This window comes from Heliconius melpomene, chromosome 14, assembly GCF_056956725.1.
Source record: "Heliconius melpomene rosina isolate 202511_hmr_F chromosome 14, ASM5695672v1, whole genome shotgun sequence".
Classification (NCBI taxonomy): Eukaryota; Metazoa; Arthropoda; class Insecta; order Lepidoptera; family Nymphalidae; genus Heliconius; species Heliconius melpomene.
This window is the reverse complement of record NC_140402.1, coordinates 8,496,850-8,513,721: the sequence shown is the minus strand read 5'-3', so window position 1 is coordinate 8,513,721 and position 16,872 is coordinate 8,496,850. Positions and strand designations below refer to the sequence as shown.

The 16,872-nt window shown below is 34.3% G+C and overlaps 1 protein-coding gene across 4 annotated transcripts in view; it reads right to left on the bottom strand.

The window, feature by feature from the left end:
- Positions 1–16,872, bottom strand: part of LOC146532291 (zwei Ig domain protein zig-8-like) — a 226,182-nt gene that overhangs the window by 83,274 nt on the left and 126,036 nt on the right. For all 4 annotated transcript variants that reach the window (XM_085197251.1, XM_085197252.1, XM_085197249.1 and 1 more), the window contains exon 2: positions 3,830–3,859. The gene's annotated coding sequence lies outside the window, so the exon portion shown is untranslated. The remainder of the gene's footprint in view (positions 1–3,829; positions 3,860–16,872) is intronic.

The window sequence follows — 16,872 nt, the reverse complement described above, 5'->3', positions numbered from 1 at the left end:
GTAGTTATGAGATGGTTATGAGTTCGATTTCCTCTCGGAACGATGAAATATCTAATATTTGAATTTCCTCACTACGGCTAAGTGCGGCGTTGAGTTTTGTCACTCCGTATGCAATGCTCGAGAAGTAGTCGGGAGGAACGGAAGTGTCATAATGGGAACGGAGCACCTTGACCCTGGGTTACCAGGTTCAGTCTGTCTATCCAGCTTTGTGCGGAGTATGACGTGAAGCTAACGAATAAAAATATATAAATATATTTATTGCGTATAATATGATAGGCAGAGTAACAATAGTAACACAAGGTGTGTTAAAACATTCTGCTCTCTGCTTTTCTTTATAAGAGACCTTAACACATGAGAATAATAAAGTTGAGACCAGATGTGACCATGTGTGACGTTGAGTTCCGCCACTCAGCAAGTGCCTATGGAACGGTATGTTAGGCGGAAAATGGGAAACAGAATGTCTTAATCATACTCAATATTATATATAGCTCAGCTGTACAGTAAAAAAAAACAATTAATACCTATATTATAAATATATATTAAAAGGTTCCCTGTTATATTACGAACATGATGTATAATAGAATATTTTCTTTGTCTTCTACTATTATTAATTACTTACTTTAATCAGAATGTTATTTTATATTTTCCTTTATAACTAACGCTATTTTATTATTTCTATGAAAGAATGAACTAGTGAGATGATTAATATGAGATGTGAGTTTTTGTTCTTTTTTTGGTGAAAATTATATTAATTCTATTAATTTTACGTCATAAAGACCATCGTTGTGCAGTAGGATTGCATCTGGTTATAAAAAATGGTTTCAGGTTCGATTCTGACTCAAAAGATAGAATAATTTTTATTTCTCCGTTCTAGAATAACGAAATGGAGCATTGAGTTCTACCAATAAATACGCAATGCCTCAAATTAAGGCACTAGTAAAACAGAGAAATAAGAACCTATATCTACCTATATTCGGAAGAAAGTGGAAAAGGAAAATGTTCTAGTGGGAACGGAGTCTCTGAGCACTAGGTTCGCAAATTCCCTCTACTCTATGTGCGGTATAAAGCATGAATCTCAAAATAAAGTTTTATCATAATAAAAACTGCTATGATATTCCATAGGCTAGAGCCTTTTTTCAGTTATTTTCTGTCCATTACGACCTAAATTCCTCAGAAATTATGGCTCATCAAGTTCTCTTTTATATTCCACTTTTATTACACTTACATAGACATTAGGTTTATCTCTGGAGGACGCTCGTGTTTTTATATGCTTCAATATATTTTTGTTACTTTGAAAATTTGAAAATAAAAAAAGTGAGAACCGAGCAGTTGTGGGTTCGAATCCCATAGACAATGCACGGCGTTAAACTCGGCACGCTTGCTTAACGCATTAGGTACAGCGATGAAATGTGGAGGACGGAGAGTTTATAATGCGCCTAATTTTCAGGACATTACAAATGGAGTATTGTAGCACAACGCCGCGTATTGTCTACCAGAGCAAAGAAATATAAATAAAGACATTGTGCTACTCTACGACATCCTGTACTAAATTTTGTACTTAAAATTATAAAAAAAAGAAACGAATACCCTTAATTTCTACCATAGTTTATTCCTTTAATAAATTTTCTAACAGATGATGGATTGTAAGGACGAAAGAAGAATTAAAAATAGCATTTTAAAATAACGCGAGTATTGCAAGACTGACCGACAGAGTGAAGAAGATAAATCTATTTTTCTGTCAATGACTCTTTGGTATCTTTTATATTTCGACATATTGGTGTAAAGATACGTATTTAACTGGAGATAGTTCAAATCGAGACATCGTTATTTTATTTATAAATATTGCTTGAACTATACGAATATTTATTAAATATATTTATGAAATTATTTTCAGTTTTCAATAGAGAGATGCGTTAAGCAAGCTCATTTTGGGTGACGTTTTCTAACAACAAACCTTGCAAATCGTTGCTTAGCAACGACGGTTGTTATTAACATGGCGGAATAAATTGCATGTCAAATTAATAAGTATTTTAATATATTACAAATATGAGAAAAAAAAAGTATCCTATGTTCATCCCGAGACCCTCAAGTATCTCTATATGAGTATTTTATCACAATTAAATTTTGCGGTTTGACCCTGATTGCGTAAAAGACAGACAGACAGACAGACAGACAGAGTCACTTTCGAATTTATAATATAGGTATGGATTTTCAAAATTATCTACTATTTTTTACATTTTTTGTGTAAAATTAGACCATTCAGACCATCGCGGGGCAACGGATTACATTGACATGTAGGTTAATTATTTTAATTTCTCCATTCTGGTAAAAAAAGTACAGCGTTGAGTTCCGCCACTCAACATGTAATATCCCAAATTTAGGTTGACTGTAAACGCAACTGTTGTAAGTTCGATCTTTCACTCGAAGTAATGAAATATTTATTTAAATTTATATTTTTATTTCTTCACTCTAGTGTCGAGGCAAAAATGCCTCCAGAATCTTAACAAGAGGTTCCCTCTGTCTACCATACTACATACGGGATACAGCGTAGAGCTGATTTTTTTTTATTGCCATACAAATAACACTAAAAACTTGTCTACACTAAAATGCTTGTAATCATCATAAGCGACACACCATTTCATTGATACCGTAAAGAGTAGATGGTAGCAGTAAAAACTAAATACGTATTTTTGTTCCAAGTAATAAAATTATAGTTCAAAGTTAAAATTGACACCGTCGTTGCGAATTTGAACTGTCTGTCTGTCGGTGAGGTAGTCGATTCTCATTCGTGGTACCTTTTTATATAAAGCAAAGAGGAATGAATCCTCCGAGAGTGACCTTGATTTTATATTTACATTTGGTTGCTCTGGTTTCCTTTTTCTCTAAAATTCGGCGGAAAGTGTGAGATGGAATTGCTTTAATAAGAATGAAATGTCTTAACACTATGTTCTTACTGCCTACTCTAAAAGAAGCTAAAAATATCTTTCTACTAAAAATCTTGCTACCATTTTAGAGATGTCTGAAAAATAAAACAAACATAAAAAAAAAGTTATTTGAAAAATAAAAGATTATTTTTATTTAAGATTTTAACCTCTAAACTACTTTTACGAAGCGTCTATAAATCTTGTTATAGTAGTTCGTTGACTTTACTGTGTATTACAATGAGTAGTTTTTTCTTAAATTTAGTTGATTTACTTTAGAAAAGATTTAATGATAATTATAAAGATATCCAAAGTGCACAGAAGCGTACAACTGAAAGCGCGCTACAGGTTGTTAGTTCGATTCCTAGTGAAGATAATTAAAAATTTAATATTATATACACGTCCAAATACTTACAATTTAAATTAATATTATCTAAGTAGGCGAAGCCAGGAGCGGAGTATGTATCGCTATGGTATAATGCAATCTGAATACGACGACGTCTGGTACGAATCTATGCCAGGTCTATATTGTCCTTAGCAAAGACAAAGTATGACACTTGACAACACCCCATAAAGCCTAAAGTGGTCGTGATATAGTAAAATCGGTGAAGATGAAAATTAATTCCACCCCCATTCAACACCCAATGCGTCTAGAATCAGGGGGAAAGTATGTAATGCTTTCACACTAGGTTCCCAGGTTCCTTTTGTCTACCCTGCTATGTGCGGCATACAGTAAATTGGCAAGAAATCATTTTAGTTGCATAAGCAGAAAAAATCTAAGGTTAAGAAACTCCCTTTTCCAATTTTTATCTAAGTTTGTTCAATTATAAACGTTGAAACAGAACGCATAAAAAAATAATCAATAAAATATTCTTATAATAAGTAAAAAGTCTACCTGGCTTACTTACCTCTTTCATAACGTCGCAGATGTCAGTGATCTGTAAAAGAAATATACACTATGTGAAATAGACACTTGTAAAATTTAAATAAATTAAAAACTATTATAAAAAAAATATTTTTTTGACTTTATTGTTGTTTTTTTTTTATAAAAATAGTTTACAATTAATCATTCTTTAAACATGAATGAATTTCTTCTATTACATTTTAGTAAGATAGATTCAAGAAAATTATATGAATTTATGTAAAAATTATAAGAATTTTTATTTATATATATATGACGGCGCGCTGCTATGTATTAGTTTTAATTATAATTTCGCAATTATAACGTTTGGATGTTAATTGTTTTATGTAATGGATTATATTAGAAGAATATTTAAAATGGAGCGGGTAACCCCGAATAGGGTAGTAGGTGTAGCCACAAGTGATAGCAGATGTCATTGGTTGACAGCTATGGCGTGAGATGTTCACCAATTAACCTATTGGCTCCTAATCTATCGTAATTTTGTTAATCTTATGAGATTTATTGTAAAACTGTTATGTAAACGAGTAATAAGATACTGCAGAATATAAGTGTGACTTTTATTTAAACATCTCTGTTGCTACAACGCCCACAAATGAATAGAAACAGCCAAGACCGCTTTGAGGCCCTTTCTGATGCTTCTACATCAGAAGTGGGATTACCAGCAACGAATAAGGAACAAAATACAGAACAGAGTATTAAAATTTGACAAGATGTGAAAATTGTAAAAAAAATGTGAAGTTGAAAATTTATTTTTGACATGTCGAAACAAAATTTTACGGGAGCCATTGGTATCTGACATTAAGAAAAATAATGTTACGAAAGTTTAATTCTGATGCTGCAGACCACGACGTTCGCAGTTGGTGTGACATATGTTTACAAGAAAAACTTATTTTGGCAGTGATTTGATAATTACAATGAGCAAGGCACAAAAAGAGCTAAGAGAGAATTTGACAAATCCGAGATTGTGAGAGCAAACTCAAATAATAAGAAATTTTGGAAAGTATTAAAAAATAAGTTAAGTATTCGTGACAATAAGAATATCGCTTCTGATTTAATACGGGACTCAAGTTCCCCGCAGGTCAACTGAAACATAGTTAATAAATATTTCGTTAGCATTGGTGGAAATCTTGCCGAGAAGATAAAAAAAGAGTCTCCCAATATCAGTCGAAAACCACAAATAGATAACATTCAATCGTCATTCGTTTTACTTAATACTGATGAAATTGAAGTTGTAATAATTATAAATTCGTTAAAAAAAACTGACTGTGAAATTGGTGTAAGGGGTAACGAACACAAACTATCCGAAAGCTATCGCACGGATAGAATGCAATGCACTAAAATAGAAGAATATACCAGCATAAACCTTCCTATCAAATATGGCATTCCACAGGGAAGTATATTGGGACCAACACTATTTTTAATATTGAATTTACCTATGAACTTTTGAAAAATTGTGTCTTTTGCTGATGACACCGTTTTACTACTAAAAGGAGAACCTGGGAAAAAGCCTTTTATACTGCTCAGGTACTCAAAGGATCGGCGTCATCTTGACTTGTTCAATACTGTTGATACTGTTGAGACTCCAGCTGCAATTTATGGCGATTACTCAATGGTGGTCCAAGAGAAGACGAGTGTTTATCTGCGTATGCCGGGTGCTGCTTATAACACTGTTCAGAAATATTTAGAGGATAAACATGTATGGAAATAATGTCTATTGAATGTCATGCAGGATAGCTGCCAGTTAAGATTATTACCAAATTAATGATGTTATAAATGTTAATTCGCCTTGAGAATGAAATGCTCGCTCCAGTTTGTTTCAAAGAAAAAGTGGACATCCGATTAGTGGGAAGACTACTCTGACTATGGAAGTGAAAAAGCCACTAATAGAATCATCACAGCGATGCTATAACTGTGACAAGCAGGGTCACGTACCCAGTGATTGTTGTGGCAATAGTAGTTGTAATAGCAATTTCTTATTTACGTTGTGAGTTTTCAGATACTACCTCATCTCTATAGTCTAAGGAAGTTGGTGTGCATATGGAGGTGATTACTCCAACTTGCTTCACGTGTGGTAAATGCGGCCACATCGCAATGTGCTGCATTAGTATGGATACCAAGGCATGCGATGAACGGGTTGAACGATGGGTGAATGTTTGCTCCATTCAACTAGCTATGGATCAGTTCTGAGATGAATCTGGTGAGAAGTTTTCATTTTGTTTCGGCTCTGTTGCCGAATGCTCTTTAATAAAGTCAGCTCTGTCGAGATAGATAATAATAAATCATGGTAAGGTGCACTACCTGACAATCAGCTAGCCATTAGCACAGCTATTATGAGTAGGATAACCAGGGCGAGTCCTTTAGAATTATTAGTAGTAAAGGTTTCTATGTCTCTAAACTTAATGTAATTAGCCACGGATGAATTTGATTTGAATCTTATTATCGAGCAATCGACATGAGCAAAAGAAGAAGAAGCTTAGTTTGATAAACGTAAAGCAAAGTTAAAGAATTAAGTAAGTGATTATGTGCTGTAATCAAACCAAGTTTGACCCAAAATTTTAGAGACTCTTAAAAGAGCCCGTAAGCCCGTAGTAATTGGTTTTCAATTCTAGCAGCACGTAGTAGTGCCGGAGATTGCAAACAACAAAATAAAGTCAGAATGTGCCGATGACGGCCATGTTAAATAGTTACATACCCCTTTTACCCTGTAGTAGCCTGTGTGGCTAAGACAAACAAACAAAGCTAAGACAAACAAAACAAACAAAAAAAAAAACCAAAAAAAAAAGAAAAACTAGCCTTTGTGGCAACGACTAGCCCTTGTGGCAACGACTTGCCTGTATGGCGACGAGTAGCCTGTGTGGCGACGAGTAGCCTGTGTGGCGACGAGTAGCCTGTGTGGCGACGAGTAGCCTGTGTGGCGACGAGTAGCCTGTGTGGCGACGAGTAGCCTGTGTGGCGACGAGTAGCCTGTGTGGCGATGAGTAGCCTGTGTGGCCACGAGTAGCCTGTGTGGCAGCAGCTAGCCTGTGTGGCAGCAGCTAGCCTGTGTGGCAAGTACTAGCCTGTGTGGCAATGGCTGGCCTGTGTGGCAGAAACTAGCCTGTGTGGCAATGACTGGCCTGTGTGGCAATGACTGGCCTGTGTGGCAATTACTAACTGTTGTGGCAATGACTTGTCTGTGTGACTGTTAGCCTATGTGGTATTGACATTTGTAAGATTGTTATGTTTGCCTTATACGAAACATTTCGTAGTATTTGTAATACACTTATAAAATTGTAGTCACTATGAGTTCACTGTTACATCCACTAAGGGGAGATATTGTGTGGTCAGGAAGACCGAACGGGACATATTGCAAAGCACTATGTTTATTGTTCACAGAATGAACCTATGCACACGAGGACGTGTGACGATGCAGGACGGCCGTGACGGCGCGCTGCTATGTATTAGTTTTAATTATAATTTCGCAATTATAACGTTTGGATGTTAATTGTTTTATGTAATGGATTATATTAGAAGAATATTTAAAATGGAGCGGGTAACCCCGAATAGGGTAGTAGGTGTAGCCACAAGTGATAGCAGATGTCATTGGTTGACAGCTATGGCGTGAGATGTTCACCAATTAACCTATTGGCTCCTAATCTATCGTAATTTTGTTAATCTTATGAGATTTATTGTAAAACTGTTATGTAAACGAGTAATAAGATACTGCAGAATATAAGTGTGACTTTTATTTAAACATCTCTGTTGCTACAACGCCCACAAATGAATAGAAACAGCCAAGACCGCTTTGAGGCCCTTTCTGATGCTTCTACATATATATATGTACCTATTATAGGTAGGTATATACGTGAGAAGTCAGTTCAAGTAACTCGAAATGAAAATTGACATTCACATAGCTGGTGACACAGACATGCTTAGTAAGGATTCTTCAAAATTCAATTATAAAGGGAGCCAACACCGTTATGGCAACGTCATTAAATTATGCAAGATAGAGCGTGACGGTCGTGGGTTCTATTCTCATTTCGTTTATACTTGTATAGACTAGTTGTAGCCCGCAACTCCGTTCGCATGGACTTTGAAAGTTCTAGGACGCTTCAGAGGAAAGGTTCTGTTAAAAATTTTAATCGTTCTACTATAACAAAGCGAGGAATAAAAGTATTAAATATTTCATTAACCGAAAGGAAATCGAACTCACAACCGACGTACGTTTGTGCCCCTGTACCAGAACGGCCTCCCAGCCTCTTCATTATTGAACATAATATTTAAAGCATTTGGAAAAAAAATATATAATATGTGTATGATTATTCACCCTTCTGTAATACAGCCACCGTTTGAATAATGTCAGCGAATTTTTATATGCACGAATGTACCGGGCGTGAAAAATGACATTTTTAATAAAAATTTAATCATTTTGCGGTGTAATTTAAATTTCAGCTTGACTTGATTTTCTGTTACAGTATAAAATTAAATATTCGTGTGAGAACTAGGGTCTGTGTTTGTTTATCTTCAATTTATTTCTAGAGTTTACTTCGAGGTCGTAGTGGCGCAGAGGCACGAGGGTGTGACTGTAACGCGACGGTTGTGTGATCAATGTATACTCGAGGAAATGAAATACTATTTATTAATATTAGCATTCCTTCGCTCTGGCACCAAGGCAAAAGCCCGGCGTTTAGTTCCGCCACTCATCACGCAACGCCTCGAAAAAATTGGCGGAAAGTGGGAAACGGAGTGTCTTAACACTAGGTTCCCTCTGCCTACCCTATTATACAAAAAAAATACGATTATATAATATAGGTCCATATAAATATCTAAAACAATCACCAACCATCCGACCATTGTCACAAACGTCAAAATTCAATTAACAACCCAATATACCTATAAAATTAATCTTATTTTACATACAATGTATTTTAATTGCTTCCGGATACAAATCCCGGTTTCATAATTAGGCTTTTCATAATAAAATTTGGTAATTAATTTCGGTGAGTATAATTTAGTTAGTAAAGATATCCTGGCGCAGTAGGGAAGTATCTGATTGTATGTGAATGTTGAGGGTTCCTATCCAGCTTTGGTGTATTTGAGAACTCAGTGTCAGTGACATCACTAAAACACAGTAGAGAGCGACTTTCTTTCACACTAGGGTAAAACCGGGATAGATGCCCTACTTTTTGAAATACCCACCTAATTAGATAAAATATATTTTTTATAGGAATAATTTTTATTTATTTAGCTAGCTCAATCCTTTGTGATGAATTACTTATATATTTTTTTAACAAATCAAATATAGATTTTGCAAAAAATAGCTTTTCGTGAAACACTAATTTTGAGGATAGATGCCCACCTATATGGATAGTTGCCCCACTATGAAAATGCTGGGGAGGATAGATGCCTGCAGAGTAAGATAGGTGCACTTTATACCGATTAAATGAAAAAACCAAACCAATTGTTAAATAATTCTAATTTTAAAACAGAAATTTTGTTTCCAACAAACATAATCATAATAATGAAAAGTATATAGTGTTTTTTTAAATCTTATAATTGCTATTAAATTGTAATATCACAAAAATAGCTAACCATTATTAAAATTTTAAAACATTTGTGTAACTAAAATATAATTTTTTAAGTTTCAACATCCATTATCATATTTTTTAAGTTAAATTTTACAACAAAATTACAATTCTTAATATTTTTTGTTGTAAAACACTAAGATTAAAAAGAACAAAATATAATTTTTAGTTATCTATTCTAATCATCTAATCTAATTCTCTAATTATCTCAAATAATAATTATTCGTTATTCCAATTTAATTAAAATTTAGCCAGATAGGGTTTTTATTTTTCCACATCTTGCGCAATAATTTCTGAAAAGTGTACAGGTTTCATGTAGCCAGTTCTGACACATTACACATTGAATCCAGTCGGATTGCGACTTCGTATTTTTATAGTTTTCGAAACATTCTAAACATTCTAATGAAACAGTCTAACTTAGTTTTCAATTGTTTTTACTTTCTCTTAGCTATATCTTTCTTGTGTTTAAAAAATGCTAATTTAATAAATACTTTAAAAAATATTTTAAAAATATATACCTAACTCCATATACTGAGTATAAAGGGATAGATGCCCCTAAGGGCACCTATACCTCGAAAAATCAGGGCAACTATCCTTTGTGATAGGGATAGATGCCAAGGATTTTTTTTATGAAATTATAAACAAAATAGAATCTATAAGCACCTAGATACAGTCTTAATGAACCAGTACATCGACGTAATAAAAAATATAGCGTAATTGATTACAAATTATAAAGTTATACAACGCAAAATATTAACCTATAAATCTTTGACGCGTTCACGAATTTCGCCGCGGAGATATTTACTCAAATGTGCTAAACGCGTCCTCATTGCACGAATGTCCGTGAATAACTTTGGTGCGGGAAGACTGTGGCTCCTGCTTGTACAATTATTTTTTTGTCGCGAGTTCGGGAAGTTAGGTATTTTGAAAATGGGGCATCTATCCCACTGCGGCATCTATCCCGGTTTTACCCTATACTAAGAAAAAAGATGTTCAAAGAGTGTGGGATTTTAAGCGAGATGGTTGCGGGTTCGATTCCCACTTGTGGAATTGAAATATTTCACATTTTTATTTCCTTCCTCTGTGAACGAGGCAAAGTGCGGCGTTAAGCTCCGCTACTCAGCCCGCAATGCCTCAGGCATTCGACAAAAATAAATAAAAGGAAAGAAAGAACTTCTCAACTTTGAAAGAAAAAAGATTTAAAAGAAAAAAGTGTTTTATTATTATCTAGTTTCCTCTATCTCTCTAGTACCTCATATAAACACTAGTACTTATACTGTACATTAGAAATCAAAGCTGGAACCCTCTTCAGCTATCCAAACTAAAAAAAAATGCAGGAGCGCCATTTTTTTTTAATATTTTGCATAGACATGCACAAAGTGACGTCGTAGTGTCTGAAAGAGGTGTTTTTTTTGTAAAAAAAAAATCTACGTACTTTTCAACGATATGAGTGTACAAAAGACCTGTCCCCCGTCGCACTTGCAAAGGCAATCTACATTTCCATTTGAGTATCTCAGTCGAATATACGTTTTTTAAGAAACATTAAAAAAATGGACAGAGCGTTCTCTATGACTGTTGATAGTTTCGGGTTCAAATTCTAGATAGGCTGCTTTTATTTCACACTTTAATTAATAAAAAATTCTGTCTGCTGAGTCAACAGTTCTCAAGTTCCTTCTGTTTTCTCTGCTATGCATAGGATATAGCAAAAAATAATATGTTTTACGTATAGTAGGCGTACGTTTCTTATAGAAAATTTATGAAAAGATTTTTTAGAGCACCAACCTCATATTGTGATAATAAAAGTTCACTATGTTTAGTTCAATATCTATTAGAATATAATACCTATTATGCTTTAGAAATACACAAAGAAAGAAGGTTAAGAATATTTTCAACGGAGCAATCTTTTCTTATAACAAAATGTGAAAGAAATTAACTTAAATATTCTTAAGCTTATTTTGTGAGGAATAGAGGTTATAGTCATATATGTACGTCTTCGTGCTAGGCAGTGCATGTCGATAAACGTGATAGTTGCGGATTCGATTTCCAATCATACAAAAGATTACATTTTAATTATTTTCTTTTTGTTCTCCCTGACTACTCTACGCTAGGTATACAGCGTTAAGCTAAGTTAAGTTTTATTTTCTTTTCATTTAATATTCTCAATTCCTCGCGCTGATCATAAGGCAACAGATCAACAGGCGCACCGTTAAGTGCTACCACTCAACTTGCAATGCCTCAAGAATTTGGAGGAAACTTAATGAGGGACAGAGTTTCTTAACAATAGGTTCCCAGGTTCCCTCTGTCTGCCCTAGTATGTGTGGGACACAGTGTGTAACTAAAAAGCTATCACACTACACACTAAGTTCTTTTTGTTTCTAAAAAAATACTTTTACAATGTATAGCAGTAGGTATAGCAGTCAGAAGGACCTTAGTGTTAAGACACTCCGTTGACCTGGTACCGCCCCATTTTCGAGGCATTCCGTGTTAAATGGCGTATTTCTTACCAGAGCAAAGAAATAAAAATAATTCACTACCCCCAGTGGGAATCGAACCCACAATCGTCACGTTTACAGTCAAACGCCGCTTCTCATGACGACCTCAAAAGTAACATAAAAAAGTAAAGTAAAACAATATTTTAATTCAATAAAACTATAATTGTATCTACAATTTAATTGAATCTAATATAAAGTTTAGAGTAAAATAGAAATGAAAAAGATTTAACGAATCAAACTGTCGCCGACTGGGGAATACTATCGAACATTAGCCGTAAGCGACAGTGACTTGGGAGTTGTATTTTATTTATTAGATAAAAATATCGATATAAGAAATAATTGTAATAATTTTATTGAAGCCGTTAGGTATCAGCACAGTGTGGGTTCGATTACCCGTCGGGGGAACGAATTGTTATCGTGCGTTCTGGTGACTATTGATTCGATTATTCTTATTATCGCAATTTTATTAGAACGGAGAAACTCGTTCCCTCTGCCTAGCCTGCTTTATGCAAGATACAGCAAAAAAAAAAAGAAATGTTTAAAATCAATAACCGCAACAACGAAAAATTATACCTACGTACATAGTATATATTATTTAAAGGGCACCATTCCCATTCGCCCTTTAGCTGTTTTAGATTCATGCGACCCTTTTCTCGATTCCATGAAAGATCATTTCCAGACAGATTCTTGATAGCCGTATCGAAACACATTATGTGGGGTGACCACCAGGATAATTATATGAGTACATTTCTTATATTTTTCGCGATAGGTGTGGGTTCATTTTTATTTTCTCGGTACTAGAAAGTGCATCTGAAAACGTTTAAATTTTTAAACGCCATACCATCGATTATGAAATGCAAAAAATCATTAATGCGATGCGATGATGCGATCAATCATAAATGTTCTTAGAAAAAATGTCTGTTATTTAAAAATCGCAAATTTTTTCACGTAAATACAACATATCAAATATTTAAAAATTAATAAATATAATAATGACAATATTTTTAGTTAACTAATTTACTTATTCTAATAAAAAATATATTAAATTTTCAATTATCTGTTGAATTAATAACTTTACACTTCATTTAAATCAACCAATGTTTAAGAAAACACTTGGTGTTTGTTAAAATTGGAACATTTCATGTTTCATAAGGCCCAGTGGATCGTTCTTCCTTCCGGTAAATGTTTTCCCGGTAGTCCTGCCCCTAAACTACGCCCCGGGCTTGGGTATATTTTAGGTATTATGTTTTTTAAAAATGTTAAGAAAGGAAAAATTGTATACAAAAGACAAATTCATAAAATCAAGAAAAATTATACAATATTTTTTTTATATTCCCATGTTCATCATTGTTACATCATAATCGTAAATCAACAGTATTGTTTTTTCCTAGCCTGTACTATCCCATTGTTGGGCTAAGGCTTCCCTCCACTTCTTCCACTCTGGTCTATTTCACGCTATTGAGCACCAGTCAGGCTTGCAATGGTCCAGCTCGTCTCGCCATCTCCGTTTTGGTCTGCCAATTCTCAATTCAACAGTACTGTTGCATAATAATAATAAATGAAACTAGAATTACATAGCATTGAAAAGAGAAAAAAACAGCTTTGTTCCACATAGTAGTGTAGGCAGAAGTTACCTGCCATATAGACATACTTTCCCAGACACCATCTAATTTTTTGTTGAGCAACGGAACTGAACGACGCGCTTCGTCTGCCAGAGCGGGAATTTCAATACAAATTAAAGAAAAAAATAGAAAACGGAGACTCTAGTTTAATAATTAAGAGTATAAAAAACATTTCCAAGACTGTCCGTCAACCGCTATCGCATTGTCACCATACAGATAAAAAGGACGTTATTTTTCTCATGACAAACGACACAGATCAGTCGCCTATTTGTCGTGTGTCCACACAGACCACGTAGATACCTTAATTTTTTATGATTTTTTTTCTCTAAAGCGAAATGTATTAGACCGCTTATTTTTTGTCTGCGATTTATGCGAGCATTATATCTTGGGTCGTAGGCATTTTAGTGATATACTGTAGAAAATGTGCTATCGTCGTTACTAACTTGTTAGTTTTTTCTACACGCTGTATTCCATACATTGCAGGGTAAGCAGAGAACCTAGTGTTACTACACTCCATCCCCATTAAGATACTTTCATTAGTGTCGGAAATCAACGCCACCCTTGGTCTCATCACCAGAGGAAAGAAATATTTTTTTTAAATATTTCCTTCCCCAGAATCGAATCGAACCCATAACCGTTGTGCTTACAATCGTACGCTATGCTAGAGACTACCTATGTGTAGTTATACGAAATTTATTTCTTCGGATAATAGAACCCAAATTCCTTACAGCAGCGTTGAATTGCACCAATCAACACTCTGTCTCTTGAGAATTGGGCGAAAAAGTGGAGAACAACTCTGCCCATTCTACTATGTGCGAGATAAAACGTGCAGCTACCTTCATAAAATTGAAAATAGATTATTGCGATATCTTTGATTTTCTAGATTTCTTTAGAAAGAATAGTGGCGTTAAGTCCCACTTAGTAATTTGCAATATTCCGAACTAAGCCTTTAGTGGAGAAAAGAGTGGTTATTCACATTTTTTTCTCTTTTCATACCCTCTAAAAATAGCACAACTGTAAATTAGATGCTTAAAGTATAATATTTCAAAGAGAGAGCCAGCTTGTCTATCGTTGCCATTATGAGAAAATTGGCTCAAGATTGTTGCTGCAATGAAAAGAATATCGTTTTATTTTGACCTGTTTTTTCTCTGTTGTTACCGTTTGCTGCAGTTTGTATTCAAAAATTGATTATTTTTTATTTCAATAACGATATTTTTTCTTATAGTCATTACGATTTATTACGCATTTTCCAAATCATGCAGAAAACCGACGTTTAGCAGATATGTTAATTAAATAAATGTTGCCAATCGAATGACAGAACAAAAATTAATGCCTCCAGAATTTGGTGGAAAAGTGAGGAATGAAGTCTACACTAGGTTCCCAGGTTCCCTATGCCCACCCTGCCATGTGCGGAATACAGAGTGAAGCTAAAAAAGTGATAATAGTGAACTCCACCATATCATGACACTCGAATCTACAACTATCGCGTTTATAAACAGATTATTGGGCACAATTTATAAAACAAATAAACGAAGTATTTTTAGTATTTAATTTTAATTGTACCACAAAAATATTCTTAAATTTTACCTCAAATACAGTTAATTACAGTTTGCCCCTAAATAGGATAGGAAATATGGAAAACACGTGTTTATTCTCACATATTTTAGTAGCAAGTTAACATGCATGTTGAGAACCTTGTTTGGACTACCAAAGTGTATTTATATAGGCTATTTGCTGAATTCTCAAAATTTTAACCACGTACAGTATAAATTATGGGTGTTTTTTAAGCGAAATAATATTAGCAGCGTCATGCTTTTTTACGCATAAGAGAGAAAGGGAAAGGCGTTCTCGGAAGCAGAGAAAAATATTGTTCAGAGACTCAATTTTATATGTACCGCTTAATTAGCGAGATATTGCGTGTTAAGTGGCGGAAATCAACGCTGCACACTGTCTTTTTACCAGAGCGCATGAAGATAATTCATTCCCCCAAATGGGAATAGAACCCACAACCATCATGCAAGCAACACAAGCTGTGCCCTTTTGCCATAACCTAATGCCATAACCGAATGCTAAACAATAAGATAATGCTTAATAATAATAAATGTGAATGGTGAAATAAAAAACGGAGTGTCTATACATTACATTTCATTTTAGTTGAAGCTAAAAGAAAGATATAGTACGACTATCTCTACGCCTTAGTTTATAGGCCAATCATAAATCACTACCTATTCCCAAGCATTAATCGACTAATGTAGCTAAAATTTCCACTGAAAATTGGAATATGATATTTCTATGATAATCATAATTTCAAATATAATACACGCCACCATATTTGCATTTATTATTGAACAGCGATTTAATGGTTGCTATAGTTCCTATATAATATTATAGTATTATCAGAATATTATAAGTTATACGAAATAATACCATGTAAGCATAATATTGCTTATTAAGCCTTTCACATCGTAATGTTCATAATCGTGAATGTTCAAACAAAATTATAGCACAGATAATAAATGTTTGTATAGATAATATTGTTTTCTATTTGTGCCTCCTTTCTTTATTTATCTTTTGTCTATTGTAGAGGTAGACAATTATGTCATTTTGCTATAATAATAGGCTATTATGTTGATTTTGTATTAAAAATGTTGTATGTTCATCTAATTGGTGTTTAGTTTGATGTTCGTGGTGTAGGTTTGTGAATATACAAAAGTAATTTATATAATTTTACATCAAGCTTCCGATTGAATAATATTTCTATTTATATAATAAGAATATGAGAAATTTGGAGTTATTGACAGGTGATGGTTTTTGGTGGTTTAACAGCCTGAGGCCAGCCGTGGTGCGTGTTTGTAAACGTGACAGGTAGCGGGTTTGATTGCCACTCGAAGAAATGAAACCAATGCAAGAAATACCCAGAAGTCAGTGAAAGTGGGGAATGGAAATATCTTAATATTAGGTTCCCAGATTCCGCAACTTGATGATTATGGGTCTCATTCTCACATGGAATAATTAAACTGAAATTATTATCAATTTCCCATTCAAGTAGACAAAGCTTGGTATTGAATACCGCCACTCCACATGCCTTTGCCTCAATGCCTTTGATTAGGGCGGAATGTGGAGATAATCACAACATAAGGTAAACAATAGCAGACTATCTCGCTATATGTTCTTTAGTAATGATCATTTTGTTCCTAATCAGTGATGAAAGTTAGAAATCCATTTAGGTTTTAGTCATCATCATCATCAGCCTGTCCTCGTCCACTGCTGGACGGCCTCTCCAATGGCACGCCACTGAGCTCGATCTTCGGCTCTTCCCATCCAGCCGTTTATGTTTTTAAACTATATTCT